This window comes from Bubalus kerabau, chromosome 15, assembly GCF_029407905.1.
Source record: "Bubalus kerabau isolate K-KA32 ecotype Philippines breed swamp buffalo chromosome 15, PCC_UOA_SB_1v2, whole genome shotgun sequence".
Lineage (NCBI taxonomy): Eukaryota > Metazoa > Chordata > Mammalia > Artiodactyla > Bovidae > Bubalus > Bubalus kerabau.
The window spans coordinates 46,479,738-46,497,601 of record NC_073638.1 but is presented as its reverse complement, the minus strand read 5'-3'; the positions used below and the strand labels follow the sequence as shown (position 1 = coordinate 46,497,601).

The window sequence follows — 17,864 nt, the reverse complement described above, 5'->3', positions numbered from 1 at the left end:
GTTCACTCAAACTCATGTCCATCGAGTCGATGATGGCCATCCAACCATCTCATCCTCTGTCGCCCCCTTCTCCTCCTGCCCCCAATCCCTCCCAGCATCAGGGTCTTTTTCAATGAGTCAACTCTTCGCATGAGGTGGCCAAAGTATTGGAGTTTCAGCTTTAGCATCAGTCCTTCCAATGAACACCCAGGACTGATCTCTTTTAGGATGGACTGGTTGGATCTCCTTGTAGTCCAAGGGACTTTCAAGAGTCTTCTCCAACACCACAGTTCAAAAGCAGTTAATTGTTAGGGAAATGCAAATCAAAATGATAATGAGGTATCACCTCAAGCCAATCATAATGGCCATCATCATATATTCTACAAATAATAAATGCTAGAGAGGGCTTAGAAAAAAGGGAACCCTTGTGTACTGTTGCTGAGAATTTAAGTTGGTTTAACCACTATGGAAAGGATTGTAGAGTTTCCTCAAAAATGGAAAATAGGATCACAATATTACCCAGCAATTCCACTCCTGGGTATATATGTAAAGGAAATGAAGACAGGATACTGAAGAGATATATGTACCCCCATGTTTACTGGATCATTATTCACAATAGCCAAGATATGGAAACAGACTAAGTGTCAGCCCATGGCTTAATGGATGAAGTGTATGTGATACAGTATGCACACATGTGTGCACAGACAGAGACACACAGTGGAATATTATACAGTCACAAGAAAGAGGGAAGTCCTGCCATTTGTGCATGACAACATGGATGGACCTTGAGTGCATTATGCTAAGTGAGATAAGTCAGACCAAGGAAGAGAAATTCTGTATAATATCACTTAGATGTGAAATCTAAAAAAGCCAAACTTGTAAAACCAGAGTAGTATGGTGGTTACCAGGGGTTGGAAGGTGTAGGAATTAGGGAGATACTGTTTAAAGGTACAAATGTGCCATCAGTAGATGAATAAGACCTAGACATCTAGGCTTCCCTAATGGCTCAGATGGTGAAGAATCTGCCTGCAATGCAGGAGACCTGGGTTTGATCCCTAGGTTGGGAAGATCCCCTGGAAGAGGGCATGGCAACCCACTCCAGTATTTTTTCCTGGAGAATCCTCAAAGCACAGGAGCCTGGCGGGCTCCAGTTCATGGGGTCACAAGGAGTTGGACATGACTGAGCGACTAAGCAGAGCATATAGCACACATAGTGATTATAAACAGTACACTGTATTATAAACCTCAAAGTTGCCAAGAGACTTAATCTTAATTGTTCTCACCACAATAAAGAAATGATACTGTGATGTAATAGAGGTGTTAGCTAACTCTATCTTGGTCATATGGCAATATAAAAATGTATCATATCAGCACCTTGTATACCTTAGACTTATGCAAGGTTATATGTTGATTTATCCCAATAAATAAAATGCACTTCTTAGCTGGTTTATACTTGTCACCCACTTCTCACTATTCCTCTGACACTAGTTAATATCATTATATTATATACATCTATTTTATATTATAAACTATATATGTATAATCAAATTCTCTTTATCTACTGATGCCATCTTAATGTGTGTATGTAGAATCAAATACTCTTATATTTAGTGTTTTCTCAATGTCATGTTTTTAACCCCACTGTCTTTGAGACATATTATATGAGATGAGATTTCACGCATTTCAACTTCACACATAATTCAGGTTTCCTCTCTTCTTGTATTTCCTGTCCTACTGAATGTCACTATTATAATCCTATGCATCCTTCCTCCTAATGTGAATGTAGTTTCATGTCCTTTCAAAGTATCCTTTTCAATCTCTCCTAAATCTCAATTCTTTTTAATCCCCTACCAGCTCTCCCTTAGATTTTTCCTTCATTTTTTCTTTACTGGATCATTCTAATTGCCATCTCATCTTACAGTCATTTTGATTTTGTGCTTTCCATCTTCCCCAGTGTCACTAAAATTTGAATCTAAATTTAATGGCAGACTCAGTAATTCAAAAAACAGCTTTTCTGGGCTTCTCTGGTGGACAGTAGTTAGGAATCTGCTTAGCAATACAGGGAACACTGGTTCGATCCCTGGTCCAGGAAGATCCCACATGCCACAGAGCAACTAAGCCTGTGCACCACAACACCTGCGCCTGTGCTTAGAGCCCACAAGGCACAACTACTGAGCCCATGTGCTGCAACTACTAAAACCCGTGTGCCCTGGAGGCTGTGCTCCACAATAATAGAAGCCACCACAATGAGAAGCCCTGGGTATATATGCAAAGGAAGTGAAGACAGGATATGGATGGGATATATGCAGTGTGCATATGAGCACTGCAACTAAAGTAGCCCCCACTACTTTCTCAACTAGAGAAAGCCTGTGCACAGCAATAAGGACCCAGCACAGCCAAAACATAAATTAATTAAAAAAGAACAACTTTTCCAACTGAGTTATCCAAAATATCTAGATAAAATTTTAAGACAAATTCTTTGAAGTCTCAAGGAATTTAATAGACAGTGAAATAATATCTGATGGAAGAGGTAAATAAATTTGAAGCAAGTGAACTTGCAACTTCCATTACTAATGAAAGACAACACTTAAGATACCATGGCATATACCTCGGAAGACAAAAGAAATTCACAATCAGACATATCATAGTGAACCTGCAGAAAATACAATAGGAAAAGCAAAGCATTTAGAGAAAAGCAGATTTTTAAACATCAGTGTATTTTAATTGGAGAATAATTACTTTACAATATTGTGATGGTTTGCCATACATCAACATGAATCAGCCACAGGTATATAAGTGTCCCCCACAATTCTGAACCCCCCTTCCCACCTTTCTCCCCACCCTATCCTCGGTTGTCCCAGAGCACCTACTCTGGATGCTCTGCTTCATGCATCAAACTTGCACTGGTCATCTATTTTACATATGGTAATGTACATGTTTCAGTGGTATTCTCTCAAACCGTCCCACCCTCAACTTCTACTGAGTTCAAAAGTCTGTTTTTTATATCTATGTCTCCCTTGCTGGCCTGCATGTAGGATTGTCAGTACTGTCTTTGTAAATTTCATGCTGCTGCTGCTGCTGTAAGTCGCTTTGGTCGTGTCCGACTCTGTGTGACCCCAGAGACGGCATCCCAGCAGGCTCCCCCGTCCCTGGGATTCACCAGGCAAGAACACTGGAGTGGGTTGCATTTCCTTCTCCAATGCATGAAAGTGAAAAATAAAAGTGAGGTCGCTCAGTCATGTCCAACTCCTAGTGACCCCATGGACTGCAGCCTACCAGGCTCCTCTGTCCATGGGATTTTCCAGGCAAGAGTACTGGAATGGGGTGCCATTGCCTTCTCCATATATCTGTGTTATTATACAGTATTTGTCTTTCTCTTTCTGACTTACTTAATTCTGTATAATAGGCTCCAGGCTCATCCACCTCATTAGAACTGACCCAAATGCATTCATTTTTAATAGCTGAGTAATATTTCATTGTGTATATGTACTACAACCTCCTTATCCATTCATCTGTCAATGGATGTCTAGGTTGCTTCCATGTCCCGGCTCTTGTAAATAGTGCTGCACTGAACACTGGGGTATATGTGTCTCTTTTAATTCTTGCTGCCTTGGAGTGCATGCCCAACAGTGGGATTACTGGGTGGTATGGCAGTTCTATTCCCAGTTTTTAAAGGAATCTCCATACTGTTCTCCATAGTGGCTGTACCAGTTTGCATTCCTACCAACAGTGTAAGAGCATTCCCATATCTTCACACCCTCTCCAACATTTATTGGTTTTAGATTTTGATGATGGCCATTCTGACCAATGTGAGACGATACCTCATTGTGGTTTTGATTTACATGTATCTAATGAGTGATGTTGAGCATCTTTTCATGTGTTTATTAGCCATGTGTATGTCTTCTTTGGAGAAATGTCTTTTTACATCTTTTGCCCACTTTTTGATTGGGTTGTTCATTTTTCTGGTATTGAGCTACATGAGCTGCTTGTATATATTGGAGATTAATTCTTTGTCAGTTTTTTCATTTGCTATTACTTTCTCCCATTCTGAGGACTGTATGAGAAAAGCAGAGTTTATCTTCAAATAATAATAAGAGAGAATGATGACCTCAACAGTGCTGATGGAAGCCAGAAGGCAGTAGGATGGAGGGTTAAACCTATGGAAAGAAAATAGCTGATAAAGTAGGATTCTATACAGAGTTAAAAATATCCTTAAAGAATTATGGTGGAAGAAAAACATTGAAAACAGCACAGTAACAGAATTTGTTACCTGGAAATGCACATTGAAGGAACTACTAAGGCATGTTTTTTCAGGAGAAGGAAAATATCACCAATGACTAGTCAGAGATGCAGGAAAAGATGGTGAGCAACAAAGGAATAAATATATGGAAAAATCTAAATAAATGCACAAAACAGTGGGGTTTAAAATACATGATGGCAATTGCATTTAGGCTGGAGTGTGCAGCAAAATGGATTTAAAGGACCCTCAGTTCTTTGAGGTATTTGAGAGGAAGGTCAAAGATTCTGTTGATTTTGTAGAATATATGTTGCAATTTCTAGTACAATCTCAAATATAAGAGTCAAGAATATATCATTGTCAAACTAACACAGGAAAATATAATAAGAAACATTTGATTAACAACTTATCAAAATTTGTGGGCTACAGTGAAAGCTGTGCTTAGAGGGAAATTTACATTGAATGCATACATAACAAAAGAATAATTATATGAAAACAATAATCTAAGTTTCCATCTGAGGAAATGAAGAGAAAATTACATCCAAATAAGCAAGAGAAAAGAAATTCCGAGGAAACCAGAGTTGAAAGAGATACGTGTACCTCAATGTTCATTGCAGCACTGTTTATAATAGCCAGGACATGGAAGCAACCTAGATGTCCATCAGCAGATGAATGGATAAGAAAGCTGTGGTACATATACACAATGGAGTATTACTTAGCCATTAAAAAGAATACATTTAAATCAGTTCTAATGAAGTGGATGAAACTGGAGCCTATTATACAGAGTGAAGTAAGCCAGAAAGAAAAACACCAATACAGTATACTAATGCATATATATGGAATTTAGAAAGATGGTAACAATAACCCTGTATACGAGACAGCAAAAGAGACACTGATGTATAGAACAGTCTTTTGGACTCTGTGGGAGAGGGAGAGGGTGGGATGATTTGGGAGAATGGCATTGAAACATGTATAATATCATATAAGAAACGAATATCCAGTCCATGTTCGATGCAGGATACAGGATGCTTGGGGCTGGTGCACTGGGATGACCCAGAGGGATGGTACAGGGAGGGAGGAGGGAGGAGGGTTTGAGATGGGGAACATGTATATACCTGTGGTGGATTCATGTTGATATATGGCAGAACCAATGAAATAAAAATTATTAAAAAAAAAAAAGAGAGAAAAGAAATAAGAACTAAAAAACCAATAAAATTGAAAAGAGGAAATCAATAGAAAAAAATCAGTAAAAGTATGACATGACTCTTTGGAAATACCAACAAAACTAATAATTCAGACTGTGAAAATAAGGAAGATACAAATTACTAATATCAGAAATAAAATAAGGGTTATGGATATGAATTCTATAAAATATAGATATATGATATAGAAAAAAGAATATAGATATATTCTATAGAATAAAAGAGTACTATGAAAAACTGCTCTCACAGTTGATAGCCTAGATAAAATGTATCAATTCCTTGGAGATAATAAACTATTAAACTTACATGAAAGGAAATAAATAATATTAATATGCCTGTGTCTTTTAAAAAAATTGAATCAATATTTAACAACCATCCAAAACAGAAAGCACCAGTCCCAGTGGGGTTCACTGGTGAATTCTACCAAACATTTAGGGAAAAAACTGTATCAAATATTTACAATCTCTTTCAGAGGACAGAGCAGAAAGAATACTTCCTAATTTAGTTCATGAGGTCAGTGTTACCCTAATACCAAAACCAGTTAAGGACATTACAAGAAAGAAAACTGAAAACCTTTATCTCTTATGAAAAAAAATTAACAAATTAAATCTAATAATGTAAAAAGGAGTTATATACCACAACCATGTAGGATTTACCTCAGGTAAGCAAAGTGGATTCAACATTCAGAATCAATTCATGTAATATACTACAATGAACTAAGAAGAAAAACCACATGGAGAGAACCCATTTGACAAAATCCAATACATACTCATTATTAAAACTTCCAGCAAGCTAAGAATAGAGGGGAACTTACTGAACTTGATAAAAGACATTAACAAAAGCCCTACTATTAACATTATACTTAATGGTAAGAATCTAGAAGCTTTCCTCTTAAAGAAAAATAGGTTAAGGATATACAGTCTCATCACTCCTATCACACATTCTATTGGAAGAGTTAATTAATCAGATAAGGAAATAAAATATACTGATTGGGAAGAAATAAATAAAACATGTCTTTATTTGTAGATGACACTATGTAAAAAATACCAAAGAATCAACAAAAAAATCTCCCACAACTGATAAGTGAATACAACAAAGTTGTAGAATATAAGGGTTAGAATACATAAACTATTGTTTTTTTAATATGCTAGCAATAAGCAATTGGAATTTGAGATTAAAAACACAATACCATTTAAACTAGCACCCTCACAAAATAAATACTTAGATATAAACTTAGTAAAATATGTGCAAGATCTATATAAGGAAAACTACAAAACTGATGAAAGAAATCAAAGAATATCTACATAAATGGAGAGATATTTATGTTTAATATTGTTAAGGCATCGGTTCTTCTGAACTTAATTTATAGAGACAGTGTCTTCTTCAGCAGCACAATTTGAAAGCATCAGTTCTTCAGCATTCAGCTTTCTTTATGGTCCAACTCTCACATCTGTACATAACTGCTAGAAAACATATAGCTTTGACTATATGGACCTGTGTTGATAAAGTGATGTCTCTTCTTTTTAATATGCTGTCTAGGTTATTATTACTGTTTAGCCAAAAAAAAAAAAAAAAAAGAATTGAGCTATAAAGCTATGAAAGACACAGAAGAATCTTAAATCACAGTGCTGTGTGAAAGAGACCAGTCTGATAACGCTACATACTTTATGATTCCAAGTATATGAAATAGTTGAAGTCAAAACTATAGAGAGTGTAAAAAAGATCAGTGACTGCCAGGGTTTGTGGAGAGAAAAAAAAATGGTGCCAATAGACTTGCTTAATGCATGTCTGCCACAAAACTTCAGTTTGTAAAAAACACAATATCCATAAAGCACAATAAAATGAGATATGCCTGTATACCTATTCAGTTCAGTTCAGTAGCTCAGTGGTGTCCAACTTTGTGACCCCATGGACTGCAGCACACCAGGCCTCCCTGTCCATCACCAACTCCCGGAGCTTACCCAAACTCATGTCCATTGAGTCAGTGATGCTATCCAACCATCTCATCCTCTGCCGTCTCCTTCTCCTCCTGCCTCAATCTTTACCAGCATCTGGGTCTTTTCAAATGAGTCAGTTCTTCTCATCAGGTGGCCAAAGTTTTGGAGTTTCAGCTTCAACATCAGTCCTTCCAATGAATATTCAGGACTGATTTCATTTAGGATGGACTGGTTGGATCTCCTTACAGTCCAAGGGATTCTCAAGAGTCTTCTCCAATACCACAGTTCAAAAGCATAAATACTTTGGCTTTCAGCTTTCTTTATAGTCCAACTCTCATATCTATACATGACTACTGGAAAAACCATAGCTGACTAGATGGACCTTTGTTGGCAAAGTAATGTCTCTGCTTTTTAATATGATGTCTAGGTTGGACATAACTTTTCTTCCAAGAAGTAAGTATCTTTTAATTTCATGGATGCAGTCACTATCTGCAGTGATTTTGGAGCCCAAGAAAATAGTCTCTCACTGTTTCCATTGTTTCCCAATCTATTTGCCATGAAATGATGGGACCGGATGCCATGATCTTCATTTGTTGAATGTTGAGTTTTAACCAGCTTTTTCAGTCTCCTATTTCAATTTCATAAGGGGCTCTTCAGTTCCTCCTCACTTTCTGCCATAAGAGTGGTGTCATCTGCATGTCTGAGATTATTAATATTTCTCCCAGCAGTCTTGATTCCAGCTTGTGCTTCATCCAGCCTGGCATTATGCATGATGTACCCTGCATATAAGTTAAATAAGCAGGGTGACAATATACAGTCTTGACATACTCCTTTCCCAACTTGGAACCAGTCTGTTGTTCCATGTCCGGTTCTAACTGTTGCTTCTTGACCTGCATACAGATTTCTCAGGAGGCAGGTCAGGTGGTCTGGTATTCCCATCTCTTGAAGAATTTTCCAAAGTTTGTTTCAATTCACACAAAAGCTTTAGTGTAGTCAATGAAGCAGAAGTAGCTATTTTTCTGGAATTCTGCTTTTTCTATGATCCAATGGATGTTGGCAATTTGATCTCTGGTTCCTCTGTCTTTTCTGAATCTAACTTGAACATCTGAAAGTTCATGGTTCATGTACTGTAGAAGCCTGGCTTGGAGAGTTTTGAGCATTACTTTACTAGCATGTGAGATGAGTGCAATTGTGCGGTAGTTTGAACATTCTTTGCCATTGCCCTTCTTTGGGGTTGGAATTAAAACTGACCTTTTCCAGTCCTGAGGTCACTGCTGTGTTTTCCACATTTGCTGGCATATTGAGTGCAGCATTTTAACAGCATCATCTTTTAGGATTTGAAATAGCTCAACTGGAATTCCATCACCTCCTCTAGCTTTGTTCATAGTGATGCTTCCTAAGGCACACTTGACTTTGTCTTGCAAGATGTCTGGCTCTAGGTTAGTGATCACACCATCATGGTTATCTGGGTCTTGAAGATCTTTTTTTTTGTATAATTCTTCTGTGTATTCTTACCACCTCTTCTTAATATCTTCTGTTTCTGTTAGGTCCATACCATTTCTATCTTTTATTTTGCCCATTTTTCATGAAATGTTCCCTTGGTATCTTTAATTTTCTTGAAGAGATTTCTAGTCTTTCCCATTCTATTGTTTTCCTCTATTTCTTTATATTGATCACCGAGGAAGGCTTTCTTATCTCTCCTTGCTATTTGGAACTCTGCATTCAAATGGGTATATCTTTCCTTTTCTCCTTTGCCTTTAACTTGTTTGTTTTTTTTTTTTTTCTCAGCAGAGAGCAATATAATTTTATTCTAAATGGGTTTGATTTTCAATGAGGATAAAAGTAGTGGTAGTTTGATAGCACCAGGACATTACTAGTAAGGCCTGGAGGGAAAGGAGGGAAAGCTTGCTCATCTTGACAGACATTTGATCATAAGTAATTTCATTTCATTTCTAGCATCTTATCTCTGTAGAAACAATTAGTTATCTCTGTCAAACAATTCCTCAGCTATTTGTAAGGCCTCCTCAGAAGCCATTTTGCCTTTTTTGCATTTCTATTTCTTGTGGATGGTCTTGATCCCTGTCTCCTGTACAGTGTCATGAACTTCTGTCCATAGTTCTTCAGACACTGTCTATCAGTTCTAATCCCTTGAATTTATTTGTCACTTCCACTGCATAATCATAAGGGATTTGATTTAGGTCATACCTGAATGGTCTAGTGGTTTTCCCTACTTTCTTCAACTGAAGTCCGAATTTGGCAGTGAGGAGTTCATGATCTGAGCCACAGTCAGCTCCTGGTCTTGTTTTTGCTGACTGTATAGAGCTTCTCCATCTTTGGTTGCAATGAATATAACCAACCTGATTTTGGTATTGAACATCTGGTGATGTTCATGTGTAGAGTCTTCTCTTATATTGTTGGAAGAGGGTGTTTACTATGACCAGGGCTTATTCTTGTAAAAACTCTGTTAGCCTTTGGCCTGCTTTATTTTGTACTCCAAGGCCAAATATGCGTGTTACTCCAGATATCTCTTGACTTCCTACTTTTGCATTCCAGTCCCCTAAGATGAAAAGAACATCTGTTTTGGGGTGTTAGTTTTAGAAGGTCTTGTAGGTCTTCAAGAACTGTTCAATTTCAGCTTCTTTAGTATTACTGGTTGGGGCATAGACTTGGATTACTGTGATATTGAATGGTTTGCCTTAGAATTGAACAGAGATCATTCTGTCATTTTTGAGATTTCCCCTAGGTACTGTATTTCAGACTCTTCTTGACTATGAGGGCTAATCCATTTCTTCTATGGGATTCTTGCCCACAGTTGTGGATAGAATGGTCATCTGAATTAAATTCATGCATTCCAGTCCATTTTAGTTCTCTGATTCCTAATATGTTGATGTTCACTCTTGCCATCTCCTGCTTGACCACTTCTAATTTAACTTGATTCATGGACCTAACATTCCAGGTTCCTATGCAATTTTGCTCTTTATAGCATTGGAGTTTACTTCCATCACCAGTCACATCCACGACTAGGAGTTGTTTTCACTTTGGCTCCATCTCTTCATTCTTTCTGTAGTTATTTCTTCATTCTTCTCCAGTAGCCTATTGGGCACCTACCGGCCTGGGGAGTTCATCTTTTAGTGTCGTATCTTTTGCCTTTTCATATTGCTCATGGGGTTCTCAAAGCAAGAATACTGAAGTGGTTTGCCATTCCCTTCTCCAGAGAATGCATAAGGTTCATCCACCTTCTTTGAGCTTTGCTCTCTCACTTATCTTTTATTTAATACTTTGCATCTGTCTTGTTCCCCTGATTGTTTCATATTAGCCCCCAGACATGCTCAGGCATTCCTATTCTAAATGATTACAGGTTGGAGTTTGTCTCCTCTTTAAGTTCTCAGTCTCTTTATTCCTTTCACTATAATATTTCCAAAAACTTGAAACATTATCTTAGTAAGAATGACTATGTGCTGTGCTGTGCTTAGTTGCTCAGTCATGTCTGACTCTTTTCAACCCCATGGACTATAGTTCCCCAGGGTCCTCTGTCCATGGACTTCTCCAGGCAGTTCTCCAGTGGGTAGTCATTTCCTTCTCCAGGGGATATTCCCAACCCAGAGATTGAATCTGGGTTTCCTACACTGCAGGTGGATTCTTTACTCTCTGAGTCATCAAATATGAATGGTTTTAGTTACTCCCGACTCTTTGTGACCCCATGGCCTGTAGTCCACCAGGCTCCTTTGTCCATGGGGATTCTCTAGGCAAGAATAATGGAGGAGGGCTTCCATGCCCTCATCCAGAGGATCTTCCCAACCCAGGGACTGAACCCACGTCTCCCACACTGCAGGCAGATTCTTTACCATCTGAGCACCAGGGAAGCCCTCAAATAAGCATATATCATAGCTAAATAAACTAATGAACATTCAGTTTACTATTTCTTCATAAGTTTAGGTTGTTCCATATGACTTTTAAAAACACAATCCTGTCCTTCAGTCTCTGGTTGCTAAGTTAAATAACATATTTTTGTACTCTGTCTTCATCTTACAGATTGTTAAGATCAATGAAACCCTTTTCTTCTTTCTTGTGTTTATCCAAGCTAGTTTAATCCAGAAAATACTATAGACCAGAGTGAGTAAAAATAAACCAAGGTTGTGCTGTGCTGTGCAGTCATGTCCAACTTTTTGTGACCCCATGGACTGTAGACTATAGCCTGTCAGGCTCCTCTGTTCATGGGGATTCTCCAGGCAAAGAATACTGGAGTGGGTTGCCATGCCTTCTTCCGAGGGATCCACCCAACTCAGGGATTGAACCCAGGTCTCCCACATTGCAGGCAGATTACCATCTTAGCCACCAGGGAAACCCAACCAAAGATGCCCCACATTTATTTCAGTGTTTACCAATACTGGTCTTTTGCCAGTAATGTTCTAGGTTCTATAGATTGCTTGCTGAAGAAGACAGAGATGTCCTTGCTCACCCAGGGTGAGGGGACAGATAATTCATATATAAATTAATATAATATAATAAATAATAACAATATGATATTAAGTATAATACTATTACAATGTTATAATAAATGTAATATAAAAAGAGGACTACTAATTATAAGGTGGATTATCTTGTGTGTGTATGTGTGTGAGTGCCCCTGGGTGGAACATCACACATATAAGCCTTATTCATCACCCAGCTGTCAAGGTGAGCCCCTCCTTTGCTTCTACCCACTGCTGTGGAAATACTTTCAGTTTTATTTTTCTTTCTCTCATTTTCCAGAAACAATAGTTTTTTCTTTTTTTTTTTTTTTTGTTTTGTTATAATTTAGCAGTGCCTTGGCAAGGATAGAAAACTTTTCCACATAAGGAAATATTGTCAGGTACTATAGATTCTGTCTCAACTTCATTCTTCAACAGAAGTTTAGTTTACAAATAAACATTTCAGTACTGTTTTTATATCCTATGACCCTAGTTATAAATATAATGTTTAAAATAATAACACAGCCTATGAAATTTTGGTTCATACATTTTCTTCTACAAAGTCTTGATGTAGAATATTGTCTGATATTTATCTTATGATACTGCAATATTTTATTACGTTGCCTGCTGAAAAGAGCCTAAAATCTTCAGTAGTTCTGATAACTCAGAGCTAGGCAGGTAAGGGTCTATATTGTGAGAAACTCTCATTGAGATTAGAAGTGTGGTATGTGTAGGGGACAAGAATAAGTGATAAAATGGTTAGAAGAGCATACAAGAGCATTTTCAGGGAGGAATAAAATCTCAGTCATAGGCCTTCAATTCTTGACTGATTTGGGAAGCTTTTCTTATAGATTCCCTCTTAGTGCCTTCTCAGAAACCTCTGTAAACGTCTGTTGTGCCTTCAGTGACCATATTTCATGGTATCCTGGAACCAGCCTATACTGTCTCATGAGAAAATTGTTAAATGTTCAGGATTTTGTAAGCACAACCATTATGAAAAGTAAATTACATGGGAACACATCTGCAAATATGAAGGGATAAGTAACTCCAGGGGTCCATCCTTCTACTGAAACATAAATGAGGAAAAACACATCAGAATCTACTTTGTTGAAAATCTGGAAAACAATTAAAGGTTTATGTGTGCTGATCAACAAAAGGCAACTTACAAATGGGAGGGGAGTGTTGTGGCACTTTTACTTGCCTTTGAGCCACCTTCCTCTCCTGCTTGAGAGAGTCGTGAAGATATAGGCCACATTCCCATTGTGAGACCTTTCCCCCTGCTTTCAAAGGGAAAGGAGCAGACCCTGATCTCAACGATTCTGTTTGTCTATTTGGAGCCCTTTGGGGGTTATCTGAAAAACTGAAGAAAGGCAGTTTGGTTTTTATTTTGTGCAGCAGAGAGCTCCATTAGAATGCAGCCAAGTGGATGGCATTCCTTGCAAACAAGAAAGGTAAATAAACAACCCCTCCTGTCTGGGGGAAGATGTTAAGGTTGAGGTAAACAATAGACATGTTAAAAACTTGATAAGAAAGACTAAGAAGAGACATTTTGTGGGGAAGTGGAACAGTAAAAAGTTACCTATGTGTAGGATTTATATCCCTAAATGATCTTTAGGTTCAAGAGAAGCAGAAACTAAAGGCTAAGGCAGAATTGTAAAGGGCCTGGTTAAGCATTGAAGGATTTAGAAAAGGCATAGGAAGCAGAGATCAAATTGCTAAGATCCGTTGGATCATAGAAAAAGCAAGAGAATTCCAGAAGAATAGCTACTTCTGCTTCACTGACTACACCAAAACCTTTGTGTGAATTGCAACAAACTTTGGAAAACTCTTAAAGAGATGGGGATACTAGACCATCTTACCTGTCTCCTGAGAAACTTGTATGCAGATCAGGAAGCAATAGTTAGAACTGGCCATGGAACAATGGACTGGTTCCAAATTAGGAAAGGAGTATGTCAAGATTGTATATTGTCACCTTGCTTATTTAACTTATATGCAGAGTACATCATGCGATATACCAGGCTGGATGAAGCACAAGCTGGAGTCAAGATGGGCACAATAAAGGACAGAAATGATATGGATCTAGCAGAAGCAGAAGATATTAAGAAGAGGTGGAAGAATACACAGAAGAACTATATGAAGAAGATCTTCATGACCCAGATAATCACGATGGTGTGATCACTCACCTAGAGCCAGACATCCTGGCATGTTAAGTCAAGTGGGCCTTAGGAAGCATCACTACAAACAAAGCTAGTGGAGGTGATGGAATTCCAATTATGCTATTTCAAATCCTAAAAGATGATGGTGTTAAAGTACTGCACTCAATATGCCAGCAAATTTGGAAAACTCAGCAGTGGCCACAGGACTGGAAAAGGTCAGTTTTCATTCCAATGCCAAAGAAAGGTAATGTCAAAGAATGGGTGTGAGAGTTGGACCATAAAGAAGGATGAACTCCAAGGAATTAATGCTTCTGAACTGTGGTGTTGGAGAAGACTCTTGAGAGTCCCTCGGACTGCCAGGAGATCAAACTAGCCAATCCTAAAGGAAATCAGTCCTGAATATTCATTAGAAGGACGGATGCTGAAGCTGAAGCTCCAATACTTGGGCCACCTGATGTGAAGAGCTGACTCATTGGAAAAGACCCTGATTCTGGGAAGGATTGAAGGTAAGAGGAGAAGGGGATGACAGAGGAAAAGATGGTTGGATGGCATCACCAACTCAATGGACATGAGTTTGAGCAAGCTCTGAGAGATGGTGATGGACAGGAAAGCCTGGTGTCCTGGAGTCTATGAGGTCCTTAAGAGTTGGAGACATCTGAGTGACTGAACAACAAAGTATTCAAGGCATGCTAAACACTGAGCCAGTATGCAAAGAGAGTTGTTTTTTTCCTTGCTGTTGTTTGTTTGGGTATGTTTTTGTTTTGTCTCAAGGCAAAAAACTCAAACAACGCATAAACTTACCATAAGATAAAGGACACATTTCTGAGAGCACATACCACTAATATTTTTACATAAAAAGGTAGAAAAATGCTAGACATATAACCAAATCCCACAGGAACCAACCACAACAAGCCCTGAGCACAAGAAAGCTTATGATTTCCAGAGTTATCTTATTATAAAATTCAAAATGTCCAGTTTTCCACAAAAAAATTAAAAATCTTGCAAAGAAACAAGAAAATATGACCCATTCACAGAAAAATTAATAGAAACTATCAATGAGGAATCAAGTCATAGAAGTTATTCAGCAAGGCCTTTAATTCAACTGGCTTAAATATGCTCAAAATACTCAAAATAAAGGAAATTATGGAAAAAAATTGTATAACTCCAGGGGAATGATATTCCTCAAACAGTGTACACCTCTAAAGAGATGCAGGTTATAAAAAGGGACCAAACTGATTCTAGATTAAAAATTACAATACCAGAAATGAATTCACTAAGAATTTCAACATCAGATTTGAGCAGTCAGAGTTGAAAATCAGAGAACTTGAAAACATTTAAAATTATCCAGTCTGAGGAACATAAAGACAAGGGAATGAACAAAAATGACAAGAGCCTATGAGATCTGTGAGACACCATCAATAATAGCACATCAAATAATGCAAGTTTCATAAGGAGAGAATAGAGAGAAAGGAATGTAAAAGAATTTTGAAGAAACTATGACCAACAAATGATATTTTGATTAAATATATGAATCTACACATTCAGGAAGCTCAATGAACTTTAGAAAGGAAAAACACAAGAGATCCACACTGAGACATGTTATAATAAAACTTTTAAAGACAGAGACAAAGGAAGAACCTTGAAAGCAGCAAAAGAGAAATGACTGTCCTATATAGGGGAGACTCATTAAAAAAAAGACTGGACATCTTAGCAGAAACCATGGAGGCCAGAAGGCAGTGCGATGACATACTTAAAGTACCTAAAGAAAGAGAAAGCCCGTAACTCTATACCTGGAAAAACTATCATTCAAAAATAAAGAATTTAAGACATTCCCAGATTAACAAATGCTGAGGGAATTCATCACTAGTATATGTGTCCTATTTGTTCAGTCGCTGAGTTTTGTCCAACTCTTTGTGATCCTGTGGACTGTGGCATGTCAGTCTTCCTTGTCCTTCACTATTTCTTGGAGTTTTCTCAAATGCATGTTCATTGAGTTGGTGATGCTTGATGTGTACTATAGGAAATGCTAAAGAGTCCTTCAGGTTGAAATGAAAGGATACTAGACAATAAACTTGAAGCCATGTGAAGAAATAACACAGGTAAAGGAATATATAAGCCAGTGTTAATGTATTTTTCATTTGTGACTCCTTTTTCTTTCCCAGTTTGATCAAAAAGACAAATCATAAAATGATAATGATAAGCCTATGTTAAATGGGCACACAAAGTAGAAAGATGTAATTTGTGACACAGTAATGTAAAGTGGGGGAGGGATGGAGAAATGTAGGAACAGAATTTTTACAATTGTTACATGTTTGTGAGGTTAATTGTTAGCTCCAGCACAACCAATGCTAAAATAACTTTTAAATATACAGAAAAATAGATTAGAAAGGAATCAAAGTCATACATTACAAAAATACCAAACACAAAAGAAAGCAGTTAATGGTGGCATTGAGGAACAAACAAGATATGAAACATATGAAAGACAAATCAAAATTGCAGAAATAAATATTTCATTATCAGTAATTATAAATGGATTAAACTCTTCTAGAAGGTAAATATTCAAAATAGATTAAAAAACAAAATGCTATTATATGCTGTCTAGAAAAGACTCATTTTATATCCAAGACAAATAGGTCAAAAGTAAAAGAATGGAAAAGGACATTCCAGGCAAATAGTTACTAAAAGAGAACTGAGATATCAGTGCTAAGATCAGATAAAATAGACTCAGTCAAAAATTGGGGGTGGTCTTAAGATGGCGAGGGAATAGGATGGGGAGACCACTTTCTCCCCCACAAATTCATCAAAAGAACATTTGAACACTGAGTAAATTCCACAAAACAACTTCTGAATGCCAGCAGAGGACATCAGGCACCCAGAAAAGCAGCCCGTTGTCTTCTAAAGGAGGTAGGAAAAAATATAAAAGATAAAAAGAGAGACAAAAGAGGTAGGGACGGAGCTCCATCCCGGGAAGGGAGTCTTTAAAAAGAGAGAAGTTTCCAAACCCCAGGAAACACTCTCACTGGCGAGTCTGTTGTGAACCTTGGAAACTCAGAGGGCAACATAACCGGGAGGAAAAATAAATAAATAATTAAACCCACAGATTACATGCCCAATGGTAAATCCCAGCAGAGAAGCAACTCAGACACCTGCATCCGCCACTAGCAAGCGGGGGCTGTGAGGGAGGCGGGGGCTTCACTGCTTAGAGTAAGGACAGGGCCTGAATGCCCTGAGGGCAATCTGAGAGAACTAACTTGAGATAGCAAACCAGACTGTGGGATAGCTACCTCGCGAAAAGCCCTAACCTAAGACACCACCAGGCCCGCTCACAGAACAAAGGACTGACTAGAGCTATGCAAAAAGCCCTAACCTAAGACACCTACAGGCCTGCTCACAGAACAAAGGACTGAGCAGAGCTAGCTGGCTGCAGACCGGCCCATCCCCTGCTGGAGACAGGCAGGCGAGGGCAGCCAGAGCTGGAAGAGGGCAATCGCAGCCCCAGAGAGGCCATTATCTACCAAACTGCAAGCAGGCTTCATTGCTAACCAAGATTTCTTCAGATTCTGGACAGTCAACATCCACCTGAGAAGGTGCGCCGGTTGTACACCCAGAAAACTGAGCAGCAGGGATCGGGGAGGCGATAAGTCACAGCAACTGTGCTCACCAAACACATGGTCACCTGAGCTGCTTGGACCTGGGAAGGGCACAAAACGCAGGCCCAACCGAGTCTGCGCCTCTGAGGACTACCCGAGTACCTGAACCTGAGCAGCTTAGACCTAGGAGATGCATACAACCCAGGGCCGGCCTCAGACAGCTCCCAGCAGAGCAACCTAGAGCCTAAGCAGTGTAGACAGGGAAAGCACACACGCCGTGAGTGGGGGCAAACCCAGTGTGGCTGAGACACT

General features: G+C 38.5%; 1 protein-coding gene across 2 annotated transcripts in view; it reads right to left on the bottom strand.

The window, feature by feature from the left end:
* LOC129629034 (interferon-induced very large GTPase 1-like) overlaps positions 1 to 17,864 on the bottom strand; it is a 52,681-nt gene that overhangs the window by 10,740 nt on the left and 24,077 nt on the right. The gene's annotated exons all lie outside the window — the stretch shown is intronic.